The 27,241-nt window shown below is 39.7% G+C and overlaps 1 long non-coding RNA gene across 3 annotated transcripts in view; it reads right to left on the reverse strand.

Moving 5' to 3' along the window:
- LOC138068763 (uncharacterized) overlaps positions 1 to 27,241 on the reverse strand; it is a 244,970-nt gene that overhangs the window by 202,993 nt on the left and 14,736 nt on the right. For 2 of the 3 annotated variants that reach the window (XR_011143513.1, XR_011143512.1), the window contains exons 2-3: positions 3,704 to 3,982; positions 2,261 to 2,357 (exon numbers count right to left, since the gene is read on the reverse strand). This is a non-coding gene — a long non-coding RNA (uncharacterized lncRNA). Of the gene's footprint in view, positions 1 to 527; positions 659 to 2,260; positions 2,358 to 3,703; positions 3,983 to 27,241 lie in introns of those variants that run through there. The other variant, XR_011143511.1, reaches the window with a different exon arrangement.

Genomic DNA, 27,241 nt, shown 5'->3' on the forward strand with positions numbered 1-27,241 from the left:
CTTGCAGCAAACGCTGGCTGAATCGATTGCCTCAATTTCAAACCCTGTGTTTCCCTGTCTGCCTTGAAAGAAATATCATGACACTAGCCCCTCGCTAGAGCCCCTTCACTGTTTTTTCTCAGCTTCTCGGCTTCTTCAACGCACTACATTATTCATTTCAGTATTTATCCATTTTTCTTTTCCTTTTTACACTGTTCTTTCCTGACACGGCCCCTCTTCCTTTCCTCCAGTCACGTGGGACTCATCATTCCATTTATCAGGTTCCCACGTACACACGTCTCAAGCTTAATCAAATAGGCTTTACACATCTAATGCCCTAAATACACCCAAATTCTTCCAAAAGGCCTAGTTTTACCATGAGTTTATGTGAAACCATATTGTAGCACTGAGGCCAATCAATTCAGTAAACACAGAGTTGTTATTTTATCATGAACATTTCTATTCTCTAATTCAGACAGTTCGCTGCCCTGGAAAATCATGGTGTCCACCACCACCACCCTTCCTCACAGCCCTTTTTGGTCACGCACCTTCCAACTTTTGTTGGGAAGTGCACAGTCACTATTTTGCAGGCGGGCATTATGCATTCCACTGACTTCAGTATTCATTTTCCTTGCTGTCGATGCAACCTCCGCAAACACATTAAAGATCTATGCAGAAACTAAACCACAACATCAAACACAAACATGACTTTCAGATACCACAAAGAAAATAAATGAAACCATCTAGGAGTTGTGACAACTCGGTAATGCAACATATCTATCCTGTTCAGGGGCTGGAATTTGAAGTGACTTTATCCTGCAATTTAACTTTTGACTTGCAAGCAAATTAGGCCCATCACACCTGTACCATCCGCAGAAGATAGTATATTGCTAATTATAACATAACGGTAGTCGTAAACACAATAGTACTAGGTGTGGAGTTCATTGACACTAGCTGGAATACACATGGCATACTTTCTAATTAAATCATTCGTATGGCCCAACACTAACTAAATCGGATAAGCCAGGCAAATGGGAGGCACCAATTTGTGACAAAAGAAAATAGCCTCATCTAAAAAGATTCAAATAAAAGGAAAAATATAGCTTTGGAGGTAAGGAAAGAGTCTGAAAGGTGAGGGCTGATTAGCCTTTGAGTATGCTTTCAGTCCCTAATTCAGCCCTGTGACTCATGCGGCAGAGGCAGTTTAAGGATCTTGGCCAACTCAGCTTCTTGCCCATGGCTTTCTCCTCTGAAGCTTGTTGCCCACTGTGAGAAGGCCATCTGCAGCACTGGTGGGGAGGACGCCTGGGGAGGGAACAGGTGAGCCTTTGGAGGTTTGACATTTCATTAAAAAATCCCTGCTTTTTTTTTTTTTTGTTTCAAAGTGCCAAGCTGTGAGAATGCTTATCTCCTGTGATTTAAACTCTGGATTTTCTAAAGGGATTTGGTTTAAACATACTCTTAGCTTTTTCTAGTTAAAGAAATCCTTCTGGTAGAGAGAAAAAAATATGTGCATATGTTATTGGCCTTACCTTAACCTTTCTGAGCTGTTTTCCAGCCTGTTTGTCACTCTGACTATGCAATACTTCACCTCCCACCATCTTCTTTCCTTGTGTTTTTCCTCTTTACCTTGTACCCTAAGAATCTCTTTTCATTTCACGTAAACCCCATCACATTTGAGTTTAAATAAAACATTTAAACACTGGAAATAAGCTATAGCAACCTTACCCAGTCTTTATGCAAAAGTGCCAGATTTATCACACTAAAAACATAACACCTAGTCCCAGCTCAGTTCAGAGAGAGAACGGCAGCTTCTTGATATTTGGCAATAAAGGAAAAGTAATGGCATTGTAACATGAAAGTTGAATACCCAGTACTTCACAACAAGATATTAATCATCCAGTAAGTACTAGAGAATGACAGGTGGATTTGATTTTTCAAAACCTAAATATGCAATAACTTCCAACAAGGTCTCCTTTCAGTTAAAATCAGTAAAAATTCAGATCTAGAGCTGAGAAAGGATACTGGTCTTGAGATAAATGATTTTCACTTTGTTGCATCTCTAGATGCAACCCCACCAGACCAGATTTTCAGATTTTCCTGTGAAGCAATACATAATTAGTTTATTTCAGTCTTATTCCCAGGTTTTAAAATAGAAATTCTCTAATGTTGCTATCAGAAAGAACAAACAAATCTCATCCTTCACATAAGAGGTTAAAATCTCTTTTACTACATATTTGTATTTTACTCAGCTTATGAAATAGGTAACAATCCCTCTTACCTCTCCCCTTCATCCTCCAAAGGAAGAGAGACGCAGTGGCTTTTTCTTTTAAAGTTTAACCTTTCGTCCTCCAAGGGCAGACAAAATATATAACAGCCTAGTACGAGAGAAATCAGTCTGAGATCAGCAAAGCAGTCTAAGATTTAGGATTAACACAAACACAACACTTGCATCTGAACATCCAGCGCAGCTATGGAAATCTCACCCAGCTGTTACCAGATGTGGTTTGCCAATGTGCCACAGTAAGTTGGGAACCAATACCAGAACGTTGCCGTGTTTCAGTTTCCCTGCGTGGTGGTGGTATTATTAGCTGTAGCTGTAATTTCAAACTAAACTCATTTTGTATTTTGATTACAAATGCCAATTCTCTAAATACTAATTTGCAGGCAGAGTTTTCATTAAGACTGGAAACACTACGGACATTGGCATTTCAGCAGAAGATAATTTCCATAAGGCATGGTGTTACTACGAATACATAGTTCTCCAATTAGAATTACAGCAGCACCAACAGCACCCCTGGAAATCTGGTTTCCACTTTGCTTGCAGAAATACATGCACGTGGTGTGAAACAGGTTTTGCTATGGAAAGCTTACAAAACAAGAGAGGAGCTAGGAGGAAAGCAAGGTGCAGAAAACTGGAGAACTCAGCTAATGCTTTTAGGGGAGAAGGGAATGCAATTCAGATCTGCTGAGTCCCAGTCCAGTATGTTTTCTAGAAACAAGTCTATCTTCCTCCCGTGTGGAATCTATGAAGTCAGTGATAATCTCTTAAAAAAATTGTGTGTCCAAATATAGTTGAACAGACCCTAAACATTTTGGATGCTGTCATAAAAAATAGTTACATAAGTCCTATTGATTAACTGAGTAAAGCTCCTGTCAGGACACAGATGGTATTTTTCATGAAATAAATCGGTTTGAGTCTTTGGCCTTTAGGGACCTCCTGGCTGATTAGCACCATTTAGCATTTTCTCAGCTTTTAATACTCTGTTGTTCAGCTGTGCATGACACATGTCCGATGGCAAGTTAGCATAACGGTGAAACATGTTTTGCCTGCTCATTTGGTCTGTAAATATTTGTACTGCTTGCTACCAACAGTTTTGTGATTCTGTAGCAGGCTGTATATATATAACACACACAATGTATATCATCAGGTACTACACGTAAGAGTGAAATATATTTAAAGAAACATTACACAAATAGCAATCCTTGTATAGTAAGAGATAGTATAATTTACATGAGTGGACAGTTCTTGAAACTGGAAGATTCAGGCTAAGGTACTCACATTAAAACATTAACTTTCATCCACAGTGAAGCTGGCAGATGTGATTCTGCTTGTCCTAACTCAATGTAGGCATGTCAAACCCAGTTAATAAATCAGCCATCACTAACCGCCATGCAGTTGCGCTGCTCGAGAGGAGAGAGGTGCAGAACCAGTTTCACTCACCTGTCGCTCAAACACACATACAACAGTCTGCCGTCCTCAGGAGAACACGGAAAAAGAAAACAAAACCCAGGGCGTCTTTGCTCTTTTGGCCTCACCCCAGAAAGCGACACTCAGGCTCATTCTCTTTTGCTCACGTTGCAACAGGACTGATCCAGCCCATCACTCCTCGTAGGACACTGGCAGTTCACCACTGGCCGAGGAAGCGCTCACGCAGCATCTCCATGGGCAGCAGGCGGGAACTGCACCCTTATGCGAGGGCCTCCAGCAGCAGCCAACTTACTGCGTACAAGGAACAACAATTAAAACCAGTTGTATTAATGATTCACTAATAAGTGAATCACTAATAAGTATATTACCCAATCAAGTGATTCACTAATAAGTATATTACCCACCTGTGACGCCTAGCACACATTTCCCTAACTGAATAAGTAACAGCACTGACATGGAGGGCATCAATTGATTCACCTTTTTAGAAGCACAGTTTCTCTATGTGACCACACTCGAGGCTGGGAATAGCAGCTCGTGTAGAATTTATGATGTCTTTTGCTGGCTCTTGAATTATATCTGCTCATTACTTGTGTTTGTTTTTTCCTGAACTGAACTGAGGTATGATGGAGTTTTCCATAGTTAAATTTGGAAATAGTGTGATTCTGACCTCACATCATCCAAGAAACATCCAAATCCACACATTTTTCTCCTGATTTACTATGAATGGAATTAGGCCCAAATACTGGGCAACTGCTGACCACGACCCCACGAACGGCTCAGAGTCATGGGATGATGGGAGTCTTGTGCGACTGCTGTCTCTATAGAGGACACCAGCAGTTTGACATAGGCTTTTTCAGTTTGTTAACAGTGAGAGACTGGCCAAAAATATGTTAACAGTCTATACATAAATCTGCTGGAAGTAAAATACACTGCAGGGATCATGCTGCATGTTTTTAAAGGTAATATTAATCAGAACTGACAACAAACTATCAGTGTATTATCTGAACACACTGGGGAAGGTATAAGGTCACGAGCCCTATGGCTGGAACAAGCCAAGATTCGGAAAATTTCCATTCACAATAGGATTCATCTGATAGATAAACATATCCTAGGAAAAAAGGCAGGTGGGGGCATGAGTAGCAAGGGAAAAAAAAACATCTAAAAAAATAGTACAAACCCATGAGAAATAAATAAGGGCTTTGAGGTAAAGGGGAAAGCTCCAAAAGAAAATCCAAAACTGAACAGTAGAATTCAGTGCCTCACACACACCAATAGAAGCTCCAGGCTCTGTGATACACTGGAATATCAGGTTGGGAATTCTGCACATTTCCCTTAAAAATGAATAAATATTCTGGTAAGAGATCACAGAACATGTTGATCAGTGAGCTGCATTGGTTTAATTTTATTTTTCATATCTCCACTGATTGGGGGCATATCTCCACTGATTGCATATGGCCCCATGGTGTGTTTGGATTCCACTAGCTAATAATATTTATAGTGAATGAATTTGGGGAACATAATTGCATATACAATTACTGGGACAGCTGAGGCAAGGAAAACTGAGGCTTTCCCTCGATGATAAAAGGAAAATAGTTAAGGAGAATGGTAAAAGCACATTAAATGGGTGATTCCACTTTACCAGTCCCCAAATGGATTTAATATTGAGATGAATGGCACCTTATACCTCCCAAGGCACTGTTTCTTCTAGGCTAGACACTAATTGAATAAAACATCAATTCATTAGCCATGTGCCTCGTTCAGGTTTCACAATTATTTTTTCATAAAAGTTAACTCTGTATTGCTGCTGTATGACTAGGAATTTGAACCACAGCAAAATCCATTGTTGGACAAAACCAATAGGGTTTTTCACAGCAAAACAGTCTGAAGCTGAACAGGAGCATCTTGATGTGTCTAAAATTCTAATTTAGACTCTTAAATGGCAAGACTGATTTTCAACAGACTGGATCAGGTCCTAGCAGAATCTCACGTTTCCATTAGTGACTCTTCCAGCACCAGGGATCAACACCACCGCCTGCTAAAACTTTGCTGCAATAGAAGTAGGATTAGACTCCTAACGCTTGGATTGCTCCAGAATTGTCCTTTTTATGCCAAAAATTTTTTTTCCTGTTGCCTGAGGTCTCATAGAACTATTAAACAGACATTTGTCAGTTATCTCATACTCTCTACAACAAATAACAGAAGACTAGCTCGTGCCTATGACCACTGACTTATAGCCTCACCATTAAATGACTAGTACATCAGCTAGGGAGAGCTGTGGGCAGTGTTTGGAATTACACTAACGTACAGCACCACAGAAAACCACCTACATGGCCACAGGTAGCAAATTATACCACAATATATCAGGTTGCGGACGATCTACAGTAAATCACATCTCTCTGCTCTCTTTCTTCTCAGGGCCTAACTTGAGCAGGGTGCAAATCCAGCAGAGAAGCTCTGCTGGATGGAATCAACAAGTAGCAGTATCAGCTTGAGAAGATAGGCATTAGGCAGCTTTCAGATGGTGTCTAATCCTAGCTCAGTAATCTTATTCATATGTATTAAAAATAAGCACATCTGGCTGTTGTTTGAGAGTATCCAGAGAGCTAGGTCAATTTGGTAAACACACTTCTGTTCATTAAGTAGAAAAATGGCTTTGGTTAGCCACTGATGGTAGCTGCTGGTCTCTAGGTAGACTTACAGATATGGGCCGTGATCTATGAAGCATCCAGGGTGCGAGCACCCCAAACAGCCTTCCTAAGTGAGAGACATCCAGAAAAGTTACCAGCGCCCTGTTTTGCTGGAGGTAGGCTGGGAAAGAGGACAGCCGCCTCCTGAGGATCTGCTTAGCCCAGGACCTGTACTGCACTGCACAGTCCCAGGGCTAGCTCGTTCAGAGACAAGTGGGCTGCCACCACATAATGCCACACTGCACAGTGTTTATTATACACACGCCAAATAGCTTGGGAGCTGCCTAGCTGACACACTGTCAGAGATGGCACTGCAAAAATAATTGAGTTTGAGGTAATCAAAAGACAAGTATTTTCTAAGAGTTGCAAAGAGGAATTTCTGGCAATATTGTTTGCTTGTTTTTCTGATACAGATTTTGAACACTACTGTCCTTTCGCCTCACCGTCCTTTCCTATCGCCCTCCCTTGGCAGCTTTGCTATGCCCTAAAGATGACACGGCAGGTCCTCAAGTCCCACAAACACTTATTGCGGCTGCCAAATGGGATTCACTCTATCATGGATCAAAGTTACTGAAGCTCTTTCTGAGGTTTCCAATGCTGAGAACTTGTTTTGAAACATAGCCATTCTGGAGGAAAATCTTCAAACTGCAGCCAGAACAGTGATGGTCCTATGTGATGATATGTTTTATGTTTTCACTATCTCCATCTACTTCTGTATCCGTGTAGATTGCACAGTTTATAAATTGCACAGTTAAAGTTACAAAATAATTTTCCCTTCCCTCTTTTGCATTGTTTCAAGCAATGACTCTTTTTCAAGCCAAAGGGGCCTGAAGTTAACAGCTATGAGAAATAAATTACTGAAGGAAATACATCACATGTGTCCAAGTAAGAAAAGAAAGCTGGTATTGCTACATATTCTTCACCTGGCAATAACATGGTTTTTATAAAATGCTGCCAGGTAGGAATAAAACTTGTTCACCTTTCTTATAGCCTGATACAGATTATTGCAGCTATAATGTAGGAATATGTGCAGTGTAGAAAGAGAAGATATTAGCTACTGTCTATGGATATTTTAATTGGGACCTTGAAAACCTGAGTAGCGAAATTTTAAGAGTATGTACTGACATTTTAGGCATATGCATAATGAATATTTAAACAACCCTGTGAAATGCCTGCCCAGAATTAGAACTACTATCTTGATTATGACCAGTGATTTTCGTTCTAGCGTGGTTTTAAACACTGTAATGTTTAACATTTTTATGCAATGTAAGATTGCTTCATTGGGTGTAAATGATTCTCAGTTTATGGAAGATGAATGATAGCTATCTAAGAAGTGATCCCTTTATAGTTATCATACCATGTCAGAGAGAACCATGTTTTCCCGGTGTTCCTAAATGGACCAAAGAGGCTAGATGTTTTCAAAACTGTACATTAAATATAGAGATAGAGCACGAGAGAGGGTGAGAGTACATGCGAGCATGCACACTAAAAGGCCGTTATTACAGACATAACACACAGAAATTGCATACTGACAATCTCCAAGGTAAAAATTTGTGATTGATCCACAGGCTTCCCAAGCCATTTTTTGTGTAAGGCCATAGCAAATAAGATACTGAAGCAGGAGAGTGCATAATGCATCTTATTTAATAAACTGTAACTTGAAAATACTCTGCTTTCCATCTTGTCCGCAGAGAAATTTTCGCTCCTTGTGAAGCTCCTGACCTTGGTTCCCAAGATCCCCTGGACTACAGGCCTGGATTTGGATACTACAAAGTGCTTTCAAATATTAATTGTAATATTCCTTATTTGCTTGATACTTAACTTCAATCATTAAGCTGTGTTTCTGCTGGGCGAAGAGGCCCAAACTCGAAGTGGATCTTTTATGTCAAGTCCCTATAGCCCAACTAAAAGTTGAAATTCATAGTAAGATCTGAGAAAAAAGACAGCAGTTGTAGCATAGTTTTCCAGAGTAGGGGACATACAGTGTTCCTGCTGCTAAATATATCAGTTAAAATAGTATCATTTTTACTTCCTGCATTCTCAGAAAATGCTGTCTTTTTTTTCTCTTTAAAAGAGGCAGTCTAGCTGGCACTTACTGCTTCATAGCCACAGAATACAAAGTTAGAAGATCTTTTTCTTTCTATGCCTTATATTCAGGATTTATAATACTAAACATAGTCACAGTAGCTCTTGAGCACTTGTACTTTTGGATTTTTTTTAGAAGTAAAATTACTACTGACTCATCTAAATACAGACTTCTGCCGATGTACTTATCTACTAGCAAAGCAGTAAACCTTCTCAAAGTATAGGTCGATGAGACTCCAGTGAAGTCACTACAATTATATCCATTTACTCCACAGTCTTTCTTTCAGAGGATTTTGAAAGATTTTAATACTTTAACTTCTTCTCATCTTATGCTCCATACTCAAACAGAATGGCAAAGTAATGGCAATTCTCTGAATAAAATGAAGCAGAAATATCCACTGTATGAGAAGCAAAATAATGCTATTCATACTACATGGCTGGCAACTAAGCATAATTTCTGGTGCCACGGCAAAGCGTACAGATTCAAAGGCAAACCAGAGAATTGGCTTCAAGTCCTAGACTGATACAGTACAGTTTTACAGATTATTTACAACTTTAAAATTACTCAGTATTTGCATGGGTCCAGTTACCTGATTCCAGAAACACAAATCCAGTCACGCTTCAAAGAATTGTCCTTAACCTGTGCTTAGCTTTGAAGGTTGCTCTTCTAAGACATGAAATAAGGTTTGAGTGCCTGAAAAAAGCCAGTTTTTTTTTTCCAGTCACATAATTTACTCTAATAAAGTCCTATTGCCTGTTATCTACAGATTCTGCCTCTCACATATCCTTAGACCATGAAAAATATGCCAACACAATCACAAAAATGCATAGTCTTTGCCCACCCTGCAGAGTTGCCCAAGAGCAGCAGGTCTGACTGCTCCAGAGTTTGAGGACATGGCAGCAGAACAAGTAACGAGAGAAAAAAGTCACATGAATGACAAATGCCAGCTGCAGAGAAAATCTAAAATCAAATACCGCAGTGCTACTGTCTGGCCTCTTTTTAGCACCTGCAAAAATAAAAACATGCAAGCTTAGCACATCTCTTATCCCTGTAATCAACCAGCATGTGTAATATTCTTAGTGAAGCACGCACCATGTTAGTCCTAGATCTACAATGGAGTTTAAACGAATCTTTCTTTAGCAGACACCCTTATATTGTATCACCATCTGACTGGTAACAGGCAGCATTTGTTGCACTTTAAGTGTGCAAATAGAAGTAAAACCCTGATGCATGAAATGGAAGTCACAGACTGTAGGCTCTCTTGCTAAGCAGTGCTTCACATACCCACTGGAAACAGATCATTTGGGAAAACGGCAGGAAATTCAGTAGCTATTGAAGCATAGATGCTTTAAGGCTAAAACCTCTGTCCCCGCTGAAAAATCTGTTCACTCTGACCAACAAAGCTACACTGTAATGCCAGAGTGCAGGTTATCATATAGAATTCATTGCTTATCCTAATACTTTATCAATATTCCACTAAAATCAATACGTTCATGCTTTAAATGCTTTGTTGGGAGATGCTAAACACAAAGCCAGTGAAGTAAAGTCAGGGAATATAAAGGAACAAAAGAATATTCCTATTCCTATTTGTTAGATTTCAGTCACTGTCATCTGAGAAGCTTGGTAATGGAGTCTTACAAATACTGATCTTCCTGACTGTGCTGCGCAATCAACGATTCATTTGGAAATATTAGAGAAAGTCAATTTGTAATATATTCCAATACATGTAATTATATGCTGACAGGACTGGTTTGTTTTAATGGAAGCCTGACCTTCATCTTACTTTTTAGCTGATCACCTCTGGTAAAGTCAGAGAGGGTAGAAGAATCGGAAACATATCATTCCATATGGACATAGGCTTGTCTCGGCTTTGAGAAATCAGTATAATTAGCATACACATACATGTGTATGTTCACAAAAGCTTAAGCATGTCTAACTATGTATGAAATGTAACGAGCGATACCGAAAAATTAACACACCAGTTCCAGAAACCCAAATCTCCCTGCTGCTTAATTGTGACAACATGAACGTAAAAATGCACAAATTTAGAGCACCATCTGGAAAGCAACCCATAAAAAACATGTTTGTGTCTTAAGTCCTTAGCAAGCAATGGTGGTATTAATAAAAATACAAAATGAACATTGTACATAAGCACACACAGACCATGTTCAGAAAGATTTGTTAAAGAACAACACATCTACTATGGAAAGTACAGAATAACTAACGTAAGAAGTTGCTAGTTAGTATGAAAATGTTTGCGGTATAAATTTGGTTCTAGCATACAGCATTTCTGGTTCCTTTAGGCAACTACAGCAACTTACTACCAGAATTATCCCCAGGTCTGTCTGTCCTTCTGTTTTCCTGACAACTTCTGAACTTAAGGTATTTATTAATTCCCATCCCTGCCAACATTCCTGTCATATGTCAGCCTCTGTAGCCACGCTACTAAATAAAACAAGAAAAAAAAAGAAGTAGGAAGATGAGTTACTACAGAAAGACAAGGGAGTGACTGGATTGCTTTATGGACTTTCTGATAGAGTTCTTTCATTTAGCAGTATTTTTTCAGTTGTCCATGTCCTGCTCCAGAGCTGAAATACACTTGGCATGGGTGGAAAGTACGTGAAATAAATGAACCTACTGCTCTTCTAACATATTTTCTTGCAATATGTTATAAAGCCTTTATGCTTACTGTTTACATAATCGTGCAAAAAATAGTCCTCTTCCTTGAAAATCATTGCCAAAATCAACAAAGTGGGTCAGAACAGCCATCAGTATAAAATGGCAGAGCCGTACATACAGATTTACTCCGATGAGAATATGGCTCGTCATTCATGATGTCACACAGTGGCATATTAAAACTGTGTACTCAAACCATAACATAGCCTTCCAAAGCCCCAATAGTATAGAAACACTAATCCCCAAGTTTGATAAACTCCCCAAACCTCTAAAAATCAGTGGATTTATGAATGTTGATACCAAAACATTTGTTTTATACATCTGTTTTTGGTTCTGAAAAGTCTTAGGGTAGCTGAAATCTGGAAAAACATGGAAATGGAACTTTTAACAAAACAATGTTTTGAAACATATAAAGAAAAGGATTACTTTTTAGCTTAAAAATATGAACAAAAGCCTTCTTTTTTGAGGAAAACAAAACACTTAGCAGAGTAAAAACTAATATGCGTGTGAGGGGTATCTCTAAATGAGATGGGCTAGGACTCCTCAGTGAAGAACTACTCAGTCTTATAAAAAAGGTCCTTTTTCAAACATACGTTCACTAGACATCTTCAGAGTAAGTGTGCTACCTAGCTTACAAACAAGCCTGAATCCTGAAAGAACTGGCATTCATGCTGTTACAAAAGGACTTTCATCCAGATAGTGCTTCTACAGCTGTTAAGATTAGTCCACACGTTGAAATAGTTTTTCATCGTAACATTGATGAGTACTATAAAGGCTAGATAAAATCACTTCTGAAAGAAATATAGAGAGATTGTGACCTTAGTCTGAAAATGGAATTTCATTGTCTTGGGCACACAATGACATTTGACTCTGTAAGAAATATTAAACAAATTTGACTCTTCCAGGGCTTATTTCTGAGTTCCTGAGGATTAGGTTAGATTCCAAGCAACTGTTTAACCCAACCATGGTTTTAGTCTTTATATTTACTGCTCTTTTAAAATTGAGGATACTGGATTTTCTTTTATTGAATGTTTATGATTGAATGGTTTATTATTCAATGTTTTTCTTGTTGAGTGGTTGCTTTCTGTATGCTTTTTTAAACAAGAATAGTATTTGAATAACAAAGAACTTTCATACTTAGTGCTTGGTATTCCTCTTTTGGTGGATGCTTTTAAAAATGGTTTGTTTTGGAAACAGTTATCTAACTAAGGTAAAAGATTGGTAAAGTTATCTTGTGACTTAGATGCCAATCATAAGCCATCAACAGAATACGTCACAAAATAAAGTAGCTGAAATGAAAAAAAAATGTTTGCTTAGCCCAAGTAGTGGGAATTCTTTTAAATACATGGTATATCTCCATAAAATGAATATAGCAGCAGGAATTAGAATCAACTAAGAACAGACAAAAGGGCTGCGTTCATCAACTCGTCCAGTCTCCAAGAAAATCTAGCTCCCTTTTGTTTCCACTGACTTTAATTAAATCCCGCTGCTTGGTCTCATGAGTTGGTATATCTTTTAAATTCCACACTCCCGTTTGCAAGACTATGTTTTAATTTTAGACCTGGCTAGCACAGCTGAGAATCTGGTACCTAGTGTATCTCCTCATTTGTTTCCATATTTAAATGACTTTTAAAAATATTTCTTCATGGCTGAGAATTGAGTTTAAATACATTTCTAAAGCCAGTAAAGGTCTGCAGTTACACCAGATAACTTTGATATGACCGTGTCCTGTAAGCAGTTTAATTATCCTATAACGATTCAAGTGATTTAAAATGTTCCCACCCCATAACAATCAGGTAAATCATTCTACAATGCCTTATCACATTTACGTACTCGCCCATTTCTCTTCAAACTTGTAAAGCATTTCCATCTACTATTCTTCCACTTTATGGGACTCTGCAACTTGCTTTAAAGATGCTGGTTGAATTTCAGATGGGAACCAACATAAATGTATTGTGGGTTTACATTAGTGGGGAGAGCATAGGAAATTTCCAGAGCAGTGGCGTCCTCTGGCCATATTACATATCAGTCTGTCTCTACATTTTGCCTTCTCTCTCCTCTCCAACCAGGCTGTCTGTGGTTTGCCCTGTACACAGTTAGTCCTTGACATGCAGACTAGAGCCACAGACTGTGTGTGAACATCATCACGTTTGGACAGGTATGATTGAATATCTCTCTGTATCTGTGGTCTTGACACCAGCATACCTAATGGTGGAAATGATAACACTTTTGTTACCAGTAGCAGCACCACCCAACAGGCTAGATCATCTCCCCATGGCCAGACACAAGCAGCCCCAGATCACCTTCACCATGCAGGCCTGCAGACCATCAGCAGACACGTGAAGGCGAGCCATGTCCAGTACAGCAATCCATTTCCTAGCAATTTCTTGTGATGCCATAAGCACTAGAGAGAAAGCAGATGAGTGTGCAACCGCATCAACACTACATCGCTCACCAAACAGAACCGCCTCTCACCAGGACACCTTGCTAGGGCTCACTGCTGTCCTCGGCTCCCCAGTTGTCTCTGGAGGAGGCCCCTCCCGTGAGCTTCCCAAGTCTACTGATTCTGGCATGCCAGCCACCTCAGCAAAATCACTTGCCTGTTTCCCACATAGCAAGAGAATATTTTCCATCTGGCTCTTAAACCAGGGTCAAGAAGCAATGCTAAGATATATTGTTCTGCTCAAATATGCCCATGAACCCTTCATCTTCAGATGAGATTTGGTAAGTTGCCTTGACCAGCAGAACAGTATCCCTGCTGCTTCACACTCTGTCTCTGAAACAGAGAAATTAGAAGGACAGACTCAAGTCCTATATTGCAAGCTCTTAAATCAAGCAAGGTAAATATACATCCTGCCATCTGCACCTTCCACAGAGAAAAAAAAAGCCAACACAGAACCCTGCTCGCCTGGCAGATTTTGAGCATGCCACCAGCTAAAGCACAAACGGCCGCTGGGAGAGGAGAGAAGATATAGACTTTGGTGGGAAAGGTGGCAAGTCTGTCCAGCCGGGGATGAGTGCTTTTTGGTTTTGTTCTGTAAGATTCAAGGAAAACATTACTCTCTGACTCTGATTAGGACAGTGCCCTTACTGGTGCTCTTCCATTGTTTTCTGGTGAGGAGTTAATGACCAAGACCAATGCTCCCTTGTGTGTAAGGTTTAACAGGAATCAACAGCGGTGCTCAGAGAGGAAGGGCACTGCACCCTGCTGCAAGTGTGCTGCTGTTCACATAAAATACAGTGTGGCGGAGACTCTCCAATGCTCTTACTTGTGACGCTGCCTTGCCCAATGGAAATGCAAGATCTCCACAAACAGTGAGGGGTGCTTTCCACAAGTATTCACTCATTTTACAAAGTAGCCTGCCAAGCCATGCCTGTACATCTGCATACTAGATTACTTACTCAGAAATGGCTTCTTTTCTTTTCTTTTCTTTTCTTTTTTTTTGATGGAATGAGAAACTGCTTGACAAAACAGGGGGAATGGTTTCCCAAATCCCTTTTCAGGGAGACGAAAATCAGCCAGCAATCTGACAACCTCTGCTCCATCAGCGGGTGATCAGAGCTCAGTCCAAATCTGTGCAGGCAGCTATTTTGTGTCAGTGTAATAGTGATGTCAGAAAAGAATAATTAGCAAAAGAAAAGATCTTAGAATAATTCATAAAGAGTTTAGACACAGCTTAGCGTTTTAGCGATTATACGGCCAGATAAGGCGATATAGCATTGATTGCAAAGGTGCACATGAATTCATATGATTATGATAATAAAAAATACAAGCAAACAATACATAATGGAGTTTGCTGGCTTATTTCTAAGATTCATACTCCAGGCAAGGAAAAGTGAATAGCTTCTAAAAGACGAATCCCACCTGAATAGCACTGAAAGAGGTAGAAGAACAAGGATGTTCTTTAATATCGTTTCTTCAAAATTATAGTTCTCCTCCTCTCACATGAAGAACAAAGGACAAGATGATACACTTCACTCAGCAAAACTAACCAAATGCTGAACTGCAATCAGCAAAATCACCTACTCACAACCAGTTATATGATAAGGAACTCCATAGGTAAAACATCTTTAGATAAAGACTACCAGAAAAGTCCCTTATGCACTAAAGTAAAGGAAAAACAACTAGTCTCCTACAGATTTATATGAACAGAAGAAGGATACACTTCAAATAAATTACTGCCTAAACAATTTCATTTTCTATAGTTGTATCAAATTTTAAAATGTTGAAGGATGATTTTCTCTATTTTGACTATATAGGTGGCTAAAGGACAGCAGACGTACTGATACATATCGGGAAACAGCATATTTACATGTGTAGCTTGTTAAAACTTTAAGACAGCAGTTCAGTAAGTGCAAGTCACAAGAGCCAAAAACACCCAAAGTGATGCATAACACTCATAAACATTAGGAATCACAGCCTTTAGTACCATTTAGCTTAGTGACGAACGGCAAGTATACAGACACTTTGTTTTCCAAATTGTCACTGACATTTCAAAGCAGGAAAAATCAAAGGCTTAAAACCTAAATGGTACTGTCAAAAAGAAAAAAAAAAATCGAAAACATAGCTCAGATGCAGAACGGTGGGCTAGCTCTGAAGCTGGAAAATGCCCTCTGAAAGAGGGTATGGTCTGCAATTGAAATTCCCTCTATTTTATTAGGGTGCTTAAAGAGCCAAACGGAATTAGTCTGGTTTCATCTTCTAAGCTACAAAGCCGTTAGAAGGGAGAAATCAGTTTATTTTAGGTAAATATCTGGGACACGTTGTTTTCACTGGGAGCCCACTCTGGAAAAAAAATGATTCAAGGTCAGTTCAGAGACAGTAGTCTTGAGCCAGAATTTGACTCATTTTTGATTTCTACATGTACTCTTTGTGACCACCTGGCTGTCGCAGGAGACGCTGCATGCGCTTGTTCCAAAACGAGAACGCACTCGCGACCTGGCAACTCTGCAATGCACCATGCAATTCCTTAAAGAGGACAAAATGTTCAGACCTGATGCTGGGCATATACCAACTAGCAATACCTATTTCCTTAGAGGAGGATGACTGTACACTCAACTGATGGCACAAACTTTGTTAAAGGAAGAAGGGAAAAAAAAAAAAAAGGAAACACAGACTTTCCATCTGGTTTCCCAGCTGCTTCTGTAAAGACAAATCCCTCCCCGCTGAAAATGACAAAATTGTTGTTGTAGTGTAGCCTTTTCAGAAACAGGCACAAAAATTCTTGACTGACAAGCCCTTTACACAATGGCACAAGTCAAGTTTTGTTTTGCAATCGTTACGTTATTTTTATGCAAGAGACTCTGGGGAATTACACAGATGAGAGATGAAATAAGACTGAAGGAATTGTCAGAATATGCCATAAGCAAAATAACATCCTTAAGTTAAATTAAAAGAACAAAGAGAGCACAGACTGAAGAACTGTTTCTTAAGGAAATGTTTGTATTTCCTGCAATTTAAATTCTATGAAGGAATGTTAGCCTGCTGGCCTGCAGTAGGGAAAGAGGAGGGAACTTAAGAGTTTTTACTGGTCAAACATGGGCTTTTTTCAGCTGAATTTTTTGATGAAAATTAGGAAGCTATTTTTTGTTGAAATGTCCCACAGCAATGTCGCATTACGTGACTAAATAAATAAATAATAAGGAGGCAAATATAGGAGAAGCCATTTTTGCTGAAAGCCAAATGTTCGCACTCTGCAAATGCTGTTGTAGGTCTCTGAGCAGTATGTGACAGATGCCCCATTCCCCTCCACAGCCCAAGCTCCTCAGTCAGCATGTCCCTGCTGGAGATGGGGCCCACGGCAGAGACGAGCGCTATAAAGAATGCCCGCTAACTAATCCCAACCCTCCTCTTGGCACCACTTCTGGCCCCTTTCTGAATGCTACCAGTGTGCCCCTTCGGGTGTGCAGTGTTTTTCTCAAGGCGTAACAGCCCACAGCTCCTGTGCTTCATCTGGCACATGGTTACACCACCCAAACACCTATTCAGTCCCAATCCAATTTAGTAACTGCACTGGACCTTCACGTCCCAACCACCATTCAAGCTCCAGTGGAGGATCTGGGGATACTTTTTGCTTGCTAGATTTAGAATGGGGGTTCATACACTCTCATTCCATCATGGGAAGGGCTTGTCTTGCTGGAGAAACTGAATACAACACCATCTTTCTCCTAATCCAGTTCCCTGCTTTCACCGTGTCCCTTTGTTTTCAAATTCCATGATTGCAAAGCTGTTTTTTGAAATGCAGTGCAACTCTGACACCCCCGTGCCATTTCCTTTTTGAGATAGTGTGCTTTGTACTGAGTGGTAAATCCTGGGATTAGTTAATCTGTAAATTCCACAATACAGTCCTTATTTCTAAAAGATTATTCTTATCTAAATGAAAGCTGCTTTGAATATTTTGTTTTTTCTTGTATCTCATGCCTTTGGGAGCTGACTGCTAGCATCGTGACTCCGAGGAGACAGTCAGTAGGGGCAATTAATTTGAAGTTGGGAAGCAGAGCAAGTGTCAATAGACCTCCAAAGAACCATAAAATCAGACAAAGCACTACACAGATAAAGTCCCCACAGAGTATTGTGAGTATTTGTACTTTCCAAACTCTTTGCCGTACCAATAGTCTCAAAGCTGATGACTTTTCACAAAGGACTAAAATTAATGAAGGACCCCTGAACACTGCCTCTTTCCTTCATGAGAAATGTAAAGTAGTTCTTCCTGATTCTGCTTTTTCTTTCCTTGAAAATCAAATGTAATTTGAGACTGTATTGGTTAAAGAAGCAAGGATTGCCAGAGAAAATCAAAAGCAATTCAGTACTGAAAATGTAGCGTTGCTAAAATAAACTGCGTTCTCACTTTTCTCATTCCAGTAATTTCCACATTCTATTTTATTTCTCTGAATATTTCTTCCAGAAGTAATAAAAATTGCCGGAATACTATCATTTGTCAGTAAAATATTTTCATATTAGCAAGTAGGAGAAGGGAAAAAAATATAGGCAGGGAATCAGAAAATACAGAAGGAGAGGCAGAAAAAGAGAGAGAAGTCAGAGGAAAATGGAGACAATACAAGGGACCAGCACACAAATGTGATGCATTTGCTTTTAAGACTAGTGGAAACGGGTGAGACTAAGGCTGATTAGCAAAAGTTCCCTTAGCTCCATTGACTTTGAAGGCTGAACACTTTAATTGAAGTTAACTTACCCCAGAGAAGCACATTTTAAACCCACTGCAACAGCTCCTGATGTGCTAGCACACCCTAGTAAAGTGAAATTTCTTTTCATTTTTCTCTTTTCAGAAATATTGCAGATGCTGTTCCTTCTTGTGCAGAGTGCAAGAAGGAAGGTTTTAACTTTTTGACTGATGATTTCACAAAGTGTATGAAAAGCAGGCCTCTGGACAAACGGTCTCTCGCAGTCTATCTGCCGCCACATAGAAAATCCCTGTAGAATTTAATAGAAATGAAACCTGTGAAATTCTGTAGAAATGGAAGAAGTTGCATTGTGAGACACTCCAAAGGCAGAATTATGTCCTTCCTATAGGTCTTTTGAACCATTATGTTAGACTCCTAGAGCAGGGCTGTAATTTTCTATTAAGTTTATGGGATATTAACAAAAAAAAAAAAAACTATGGAAAGTTAATTTCCTATTAAGTTCCATGGCTATTTCTTGAGGCTTACTGTAGTATTACTATTAATAATGAGAACGTATCACTTATATAGCACATTTCACCTTCAAAGCACTTTATAAACATTAACTAAAACTTAATCTTCATGATTTTCTGGTTTAGTAGGAACAGTTTAGTGCTTTCCAAAGAAACAGTATGAGCTCTATCAACACCTTGGAACAGAATTTAGGGTCGTATTTTGCTTTGTTGAATTTCACCACCTGAGTCCACTAGTGTGGAAAATATGGGTGTGAATCTGAACTTTATTGAAAATTCAGGACTTTCAGACATGGTCCATTAGAAAGATGCGCTTGGACACCAGCCTACATCTGACTTTCTGAGCCTGGATGTTGTTTCCAAGCAGCTGACAGCACCAAGAGATGGATGGATGCAGAGAGGTTACACAGCTCACTCAAAGCCACTAATACCAGCTCTGGAAGCTGTAAGTTGTTGGAATGCAGCGGGAGGAATGTAAAAAAAAGTGATGACTAAAACTGTCTGTGCTCCATAGAGTTCCCATTTAAATCAAAGGCAAAACTGACTTCAAAGGGAGCTGGAATAGCCACAAATAGTAAACGTAAAAAACGAGGAACTTTTTGCTTATGAAGACTGCTAATATTTTATAACTGTGTCTGTTGTGCCTGAAGCTTATTTCTCTCTGCAGAGTGTATTCCCCAATATTTATATCCCTTTATACTCACAAGGATTAAGAACAGTGGAGCTGTCTCAACCAGTTAGTAAAATCTCCCATGCAAAGGCTGTAATCTTGAGCGTTATTGCAGCTGAATTGCAGATCATGACCCTCCTGGTCTGCACACAGCAGCTCTCCCAAATGAGCTTCAACACGACCAGCTGGACTAAACCAGTTCTAGCTGGAAATAACTTTCCAAGCAAGCAATATAACATTTGACGGCCCAAATCAGTGTCTGGCTTATTGTCACCAACTTCCATGCAGTTACCCCAGGGATAAATTGTCCCATTTTGTCTAAATTGTCCTCATATGTCTTGAGGATACATATTTTCATGCACACTTTTATAAAACTCCACATATAACCTTCACTAATCAAAGATTACTTCAAAAGCACAGCATACTAAGCAAAGTCAAAGTTCAAAATCCTTTCTAGTTTTAAAATAATCTCAGGTCATAAGCCAGGCATCTAAATAATCAGATTTACAGTGCTGAAACTTAGCATTTTTACATTTAATTCCAGATAGAACCATGCCTTTTACGCTAATACTTTATTGTTCAGCCATACTATTTCCTGAAAGGTAATCGCATCTAAAATTGTCAGGCTACATAACAGACATGATTTAAAACTAACTGTGGCATGAACACAAGGGAAATAACTTGCTGTTAATCTTAATGAGATGTGATTAGAAATTAGGAGCTAAAAATACCAGATTTGCATTTTTACATTATTATAGCATGTCACGATCTCCAAATTAGTGTGTCTATGTATTTGTAAATTATATATGTAAAATACTGCCATAAGTTGGTTGATCTGAGTCTAGGGAGAGGACACTCCCGTTGACGCCAGTAGGAGTTTCGTTACTTCTACAAAGTACTGAAGTACTTTGTGCCTCTACTATTACTGGATTATTTATTTGGGTAACGGATATCTTTCCTACGTTATTCACAGCAATTAACACACTAAAGCTCAAAAAAGTGAGAGGGATTTGACATGATGTACAACTATTATTTTTGCACTCCAGAAAGTGATACAGTGCTTTGAAAGGAAAACATGTATCTTTGTTGCTTCAGAACCTATTTGAAGTCTTTTTAGAGTTCAGCTATAAATCTAATCACAAGTTCCTAGAGGAATTGTAGAACAGGTTAGCATTGCTAAATTTGTTGAGCTGCCACAGTGGTCAACTGGACGCATACTTTCAGCATGGCGTTCTGAGGAAAGGAAACGTTTGTGATTATATGGCATGTATCTGTCAGATGGTGAGAACATAAAAGCCTATAACTTAGATGTTAGAAAGCCCAAACAGGAGCTACAAAGTGTGGGAAAGCAGGCTCAGCATTTCTGCTGCTTTTGAAACTACCTGATTCAAGACACCAGACAGGCAAGCCTTTGCCACTGCAGGGTCATTGGACAGTTGTCAGGAATAAGCCATTAACCCGTGGTAATTTTTTAAAGGTCAACAACTCCTGGTGAAAGAGGAAAATGAGATGAATCAGCTACTGCTTTGAACTTGATAAACAGCAAGTTCTAATGGTAACCACTGAGCAAAGGAAGCACAGAAGGAGGAAATCCTTTCTGGTTCCAGGATCTCTTTTACTGTAAATATCTCCGATAAAGGACCTTCATCTTAGAAAATTCCCCAAGAAAGGCCAGTGGGGCAGTGTTGCTCAAAGACCTCTTCACGTTTCAGGGAGAGGCTTGGTAAAAGCAATACCTGCAGTGCACTAATTCAGAATATCCTTATACCGCTTTATACTGAGGAGTGGAGCTTTTGTAGAAATTATTTTCTCTTATCCATTAAAACAAAAGAGAGACTGGTAACATTTACCTTCCTTCAAGGGGGAATTAAAAGAACAGAACATCTCTATTCTGCAGCATCATCAGTTTCTCTATAATTACAACTATGTGCACACAGCCCAGTGCAATCTGTATTTTCAGCATGAGAAACTCCCACAGTTGCTCACCAAAGCTGATTAACAACCTAAGTTCAAAATATGCAATAGAAATCTGAGAATTTTCTCCTAGAGGTGTCATCCTGGCCTTCTTTCTTGGGTAAACCTTCCTTTACTGTCAATAGGAGCTGTATTTCAGTAAAGACAACAGGATGGATGAGTTCTAGTGATTTTGCTGGAGCAGAAAATCTGTCCTTGCCCCATTATCTCCATGTTATTGTTGCAAGTTTGCAGTAAAGCCATCAACGAAAGACATAACAAGGTGGCCAGGAAGAATTAGGGAACTAGATGGCAGGACAGAGACTATGTGCTAAGTTTCATCTCTCTGTGGCAAGCGAATCCTGTCCACGTGGAACACTGACAAAGACCCCATGTGTTTCTGGAGTGGAGGTTGGAGACAAGACCAAGAAAGTATTCAGCTCAGAGACCTTTTTCCTGGAGGAGATAAAGGCCAATTTAGGAGTCTATGTTCACAAAGGATATCTCTTATCAGCTGCCTTTAGTGTATTACGAACGAACTCAGATTCACACTCAGGCATCTGAGTCAGTCGGGCTCTCTGTTTTCATCAGCTGTTGTTTATTAAGAGTTTGAAGCAGGAAATGATGGCAAATCATCCTCTAATTTTTAATTTAACTCTAAGATTGTTCTGATAACCATATTGGCTTGGAAATAAACAACAATAAACGCAGACTGGCACAAATAAAAAGGATAGACAGTTTTCTAACCACTGTAATTAATATTGCTAGGCTGGGTACTTTAAGGTCCCTGTGTTTCTCAGAGTTGTGTGCTAGCTAAAATCTGTTCAGTCAGACTGATTTTGGCTTTCATCCACATATATTAATTTTGCCCAGAAGCATTCCAGAAACTTAATTAAGCTAGCAGGTTGCATTTCTCTTACGGTCCATCTTAAATACACAGTCACATTTTTTAAACTTAAATTAGAAAAGAAATTCATTCGAGCCGCCTACTTAAAACTTCAAAAAAGAAATAAAAGAACTTCCTTTAACATGGTTACCACTCGATTTTACAAGAAAAAGCTAGATTGTTTGTTTTAAAGTGTGTTTTAAACACAGACATTTTTGTGGAAGTGAAGATGTGGATTTTGCAGTAAATAGCTGGCTAACGCATCAAAGACAGCACTCTGCTGCTGGTTCCTTCCTTCAGAAGTACAATTCATTGCCTGACATTTTGTGATATACTCAGACCTTGTTTACCTACTGGCTCAGCCCTTCTAACTCAGCAGCAAAAACCTTTCTATTTATTGCTAAGTGTAGGGAGAGATGGACCTGACCCAAGACTTCAGGCTCAGAAGCACTTCACACTCTAACCGGAGACTCACAGCTGACTCTTAATGCAGGGAAAGGAAAAGATTTCTAAACATCAGAACATTTTTAATTCTGTCTCCAAACTGTGCTCTAATTCAGTGATTTTTACACTGCTCATTTATGGCATTCAGAAAAACAGTCCAGAGGCCCAACGGTACGTGGTGATCTGCTGGATCATGGGTTGTGGATCATCCTCCTAGGTAAGCTCAGGAAGTATGGGCTAGATGAGTGGACAGTGAGGTGGATTGAGAACTGGCTGAATGGCCGAGCTCAGAGGGTTGTGGTCAGTGGTGCATAGTCAAGTTGGAGGCCTGTAGCTAGTGGTGTCCCCCAGGGGTCAGTCCTGGGTCCAGTCTTGTTCAATATATTCATCAATGACCTGGAGGAAGGGACAGAGTGCACCCTCAGCAAGTTTGCTGATGATCCAAAACTGGGGGGAGTGGCTGACACACCAGAAGACTGTGCTGCCATTCAGAGGGACCTGGGCAGGCTGGGGAGGTGGGCAGAGAGGAACCTCCTGAAGTTCAACAAAGGCAAGTGCAGGGCCCTGCACCTAGGCAGGAATAATCCCATGCACCAGGACAGGCTGGGGGGGGGGGGGGGACGGACACCTGCTGGAAAGCAGCTCTGCCGAGAAGGACCTGGGAGTCCTGGTGGACAAGTTAACCATGAGCCAGCAGTGTGCCCTTGTGGCCAAGAAGGCCAATGGTCTCCTGGGGTCCATGAGGCAGAGTGTTGCCAGCAGGTGGAGGGAGGTGGATCCTGCCCCTCTGCTCAGCCCTGGTGAGGCCTCCCCTGGAGTACTGTGTCCAGTTCTGGGCTCCCCAGGACAAGAGAGACATGGCACTCCTGGAGAGAGTCCAGCGGAGGGCTACCAAGATGATTAGAGGGCTGGAGCACCTCTCCTAGGAAGAAAGACTGCAAGAGCTGGGCCTGTTCAGCCTGGAGAAGAGAAGATTGAGAGGCGATCTCATCAATGTGTACAAGTATCTGAAGGGGGGGTGTCAAGAGGATGAGGCCAGCCTCTTCTCCGTGGTGCCCAGCAACAGGACAAGAGGCAACGGGCACAAACTGAACCACAGGAAGTTCTATCTGAACCTGAGGAAAAACTTCTTCACTGTGAGGGTGACAGAGCACTGGAACAGGTTGCCCAGAGAGGTGGTGGAGTCTCCTTCGCTGGAGATATTCAAAACCCGTCCGGATGTGATCCTGGGCAATATGCTCTAGGTGACCCTGCTTGAGCAGGGAGGTTGGACTAGATGATCTCCAGAGGTCCCTTGCAACCTAAACGATTCTGTGATTCTGTGATTCTGTGTTCTGAGGTAGAAACGAGGTCTTTAAGGAACAGTAGTGAAGTTAGAAGAAGAGAAGATTGATGTCCATGGGAAGGCCTGCTAGCTAGCAGAAAAAATCCTGACTTACTGCAACACAGAAATCCTTTCCTTTTTCTAACAAATGACTGAACAAAAGATTAGGCAAGTTGTGAATTCTTGAAGTCACAGCTTAGATTCTTCCAAAAAGGGAGTGAATAAAAGGCCAGAAATGTCACAAAGCACACCTGCTACATTAATAACACGCTCACCGAGTCCCATGGCAGTTTGCCTCAGGAAGAGTTAATTGAGTAGGACTTTCCTATATTTGGTTTAGATTTGAATTCCTGTATGTGTTGTATTTTGAAGAACAATTTCTATAGGAGGATTTGCATGCATTACTATAGTACATGGAAACTCCCATTGAGAAACTCAGGATGAATATTATTTCACTTACAAGTCCGTTATTAACAAATGTATAACGTATTTATTGAAAGATATTTTAAATAAGCTAATTCAGTAAGTAGTTGATAGCAATTACATGACTTCTCCATGCTGAACACAAGCCTTCAAATGGAGAACAGATCAAAATAAAGAAATCTTTTGTTTTTCCTGCTCCTGTTTTCCCCAGCCATGTGTGTTCAGATGACAAATTCTCTACTCCGCCTACAGAGGATTTAACTGAAAGTAAGTTATTCCCCACTCAAAAGCAAATTAAGTCTGTTCAAGAAGCAAAGTTAGAAACTGAATTTCAAATAATTTAATTACACTATATAATTACTTTACAGGATCTGTAAAGTATTCATTAAACAATAGTAATTCCTACCTGATTCCCACCAGGGCACATAGTATGCCTTTGAAATATAAAAGACCCTAAATTCTTTCTTTTACTGAGCTAATGAAAATGTTAAATTACACTAGCAAGAGCCAGATGAGCAACTGAAGCAGCCATTTCAAACAGATGATTTGGGATGATACAATATGTTTCAAGATGGGAAAACATTATTAAACAAATTGCTAGGGCATAAATGTAACACTGTCGGTTAAACTCAGTGGGCTGCAAATGAATCTATGATTTCAGCGTTATTAATGTGTTCATCTAGCCCTCCCCAACAATCAGTGAAAATGTGAATGAATCAATTTTTGTGGACAACTGTTCTGTAACAGAAAGAAGTCTCATGTTAACATTAACTCCAAGAAAATGAATAAACAAAAATCCCCAAACCTGTGTCATCTTTAGTTGTTGTTTTGTTATTCTAGTTCACTGGACATTTAATTACGAGTTGGAAACCCAATTTGCACTCATTAGTTGCAATAGTTTCAGTGGAAACGCTTCTTAGAAAAATACTGCAGTCATTGTCCCTTTATTCCACAAAAATTAATACCAGTCTCAATCCCTCCGGAAGATGAGGTAAAGCCTGCAGACCCTTCTCAGAAGGAATTACCTTACTTCACCTAAGGATATGTCAGCACTGAAGAACACACTTCTGAAGTGGCTGCCGCTGAGCTGTGCCACATTGTGCCCCCAAAATAATACTCTCTGCACTGTCAGATGGGAAAAAAATTACAGAGAAAAACAAAACAACCGGGATCACTCCTGCTGCTTATTTGCATTAAGTTGCATAAAGTAAGTCCAGGTGAACCTGGAGCATGGGTATGCTAAGCTCCATGAATATCCATAGGAAAAAGTCACCGGCACCACAGAGAATTTATTCTAAAAAGCAGAACAACCTTTACTGCTATTTTACATACAGCCTGGAAAGGAGGAACAACTGTCTCAGGGACATAAATATGAATCTTCTGAGTCCAAGCCCCAAAACAAAAAAAACTATTTAAAAACATTTAAACTCAACTAAAGTGAACATAGTTCACTATGGAGAAAACTGAGACTGCTGTAGATTATTACAGAAGTTGAACCGGTCTGAGCATGACTTTCTGGAGGCAGCTGGTCACAATACAGGCTGTCTACTCCTTTTCTGCAAGTGTAAAACAAGATAGTATCTTTCCAAAGAAGAAGGCTGATGATAAATAAAAATATAAGTAAGTGGTTACAACATCTTATTTGACACAAACCAAAACATTTCAATTTTCATAAAACTGAAGATTCTCCATAGCTTTTATATTTTAGTTAGGTGTTGAGCTTGAAAAACATTCCCTGCAGCTGCGCATGCATCAGTGGGCCAGCCATAGGTGACGCTACAATATAAATGATAAATACTAGTAACTGGAAAGATTATAGTGCTGCACCATGTTCTTAAATATTCTTGTTTGCTGCAGGACACGTTTAGAAAAACTCTGGAAGAAAAATCTCTAGAACATAAGAAATCAATATAATATGTTTATCATCTAATTTACCACAGTAAATTAGCCAAGCTATGAGCAGGGATATTATGCAAATCAAGCATGTTCCTTTTGCATTTTTGTTTCTTCACCTAATTTATTCTGGTTACTTCATATCTGTGTAAATGCCTAGCTAATTATGCAGGCTCGCAATTTGACTGAAATGGCAAAACAACAGAAAATATCTATTACTAATGATGTGAAAGATTGCTTTGTCTGTATTTATTGTTTAATTCCCTGCACATTAGCTCTTCAGCATGTCTGGAAAGATGCATTCATGTGAGTGATAGTGCTACTGCTGTTTGGTCTGCAGAGAGATTTGTATTTCAGCAGCTTGAAAGTGATCTACAGATGTACCGTGTTCTGTACTGAAGGATCAGTTTAAAAAATGTATTGTCGTTTATGGGCTCTTTGACTCTAAGCTATATTGACTGTAATAATTCACATGAAATAAATTATATACAGAACATCATCTTTTATTTACACAAAGCTTTCACAGTGACCCCAGGAAATGGTAAAACAGAACAATTTCCAAATCAATGAACCTGGCATTGATTTCTTGATACGTGAGATTATGAGGTCAGCAGCAACGTTTTATGTGTATAAGTATATTTTATGTTCCGGTGTGTATTGGGACTAGCAGTGACCTTCTTATAGAGGAAATGGGCACTTGCTATTGATCACAGAATCAATTTATTGTGGTCAACATCACCTGAGACAGACAGCTCTGTGGTGCATGTTCCTAGCTGCCGTACCTGTAATAAATGCAGTTTAGCTTAACCTTTTTCGATGATTAAGCTGCTTCTCCTTACCTTGTAATTCCTGCAGA

Source organism: Struthio camelus, chromosome 11 (assembly GCF_040807025.1).
Source record: "Struthio camelus isolate bStrCam1 chromosome 11, bStrCam1.hap1, whole genome shotgun sequence".
NCBI classification, from domain to species: Eukaryota; Metazoa; Chordata; class Aves; order Struthioniformes; family Struthionidae; genus Struthio; species Struthio camelus.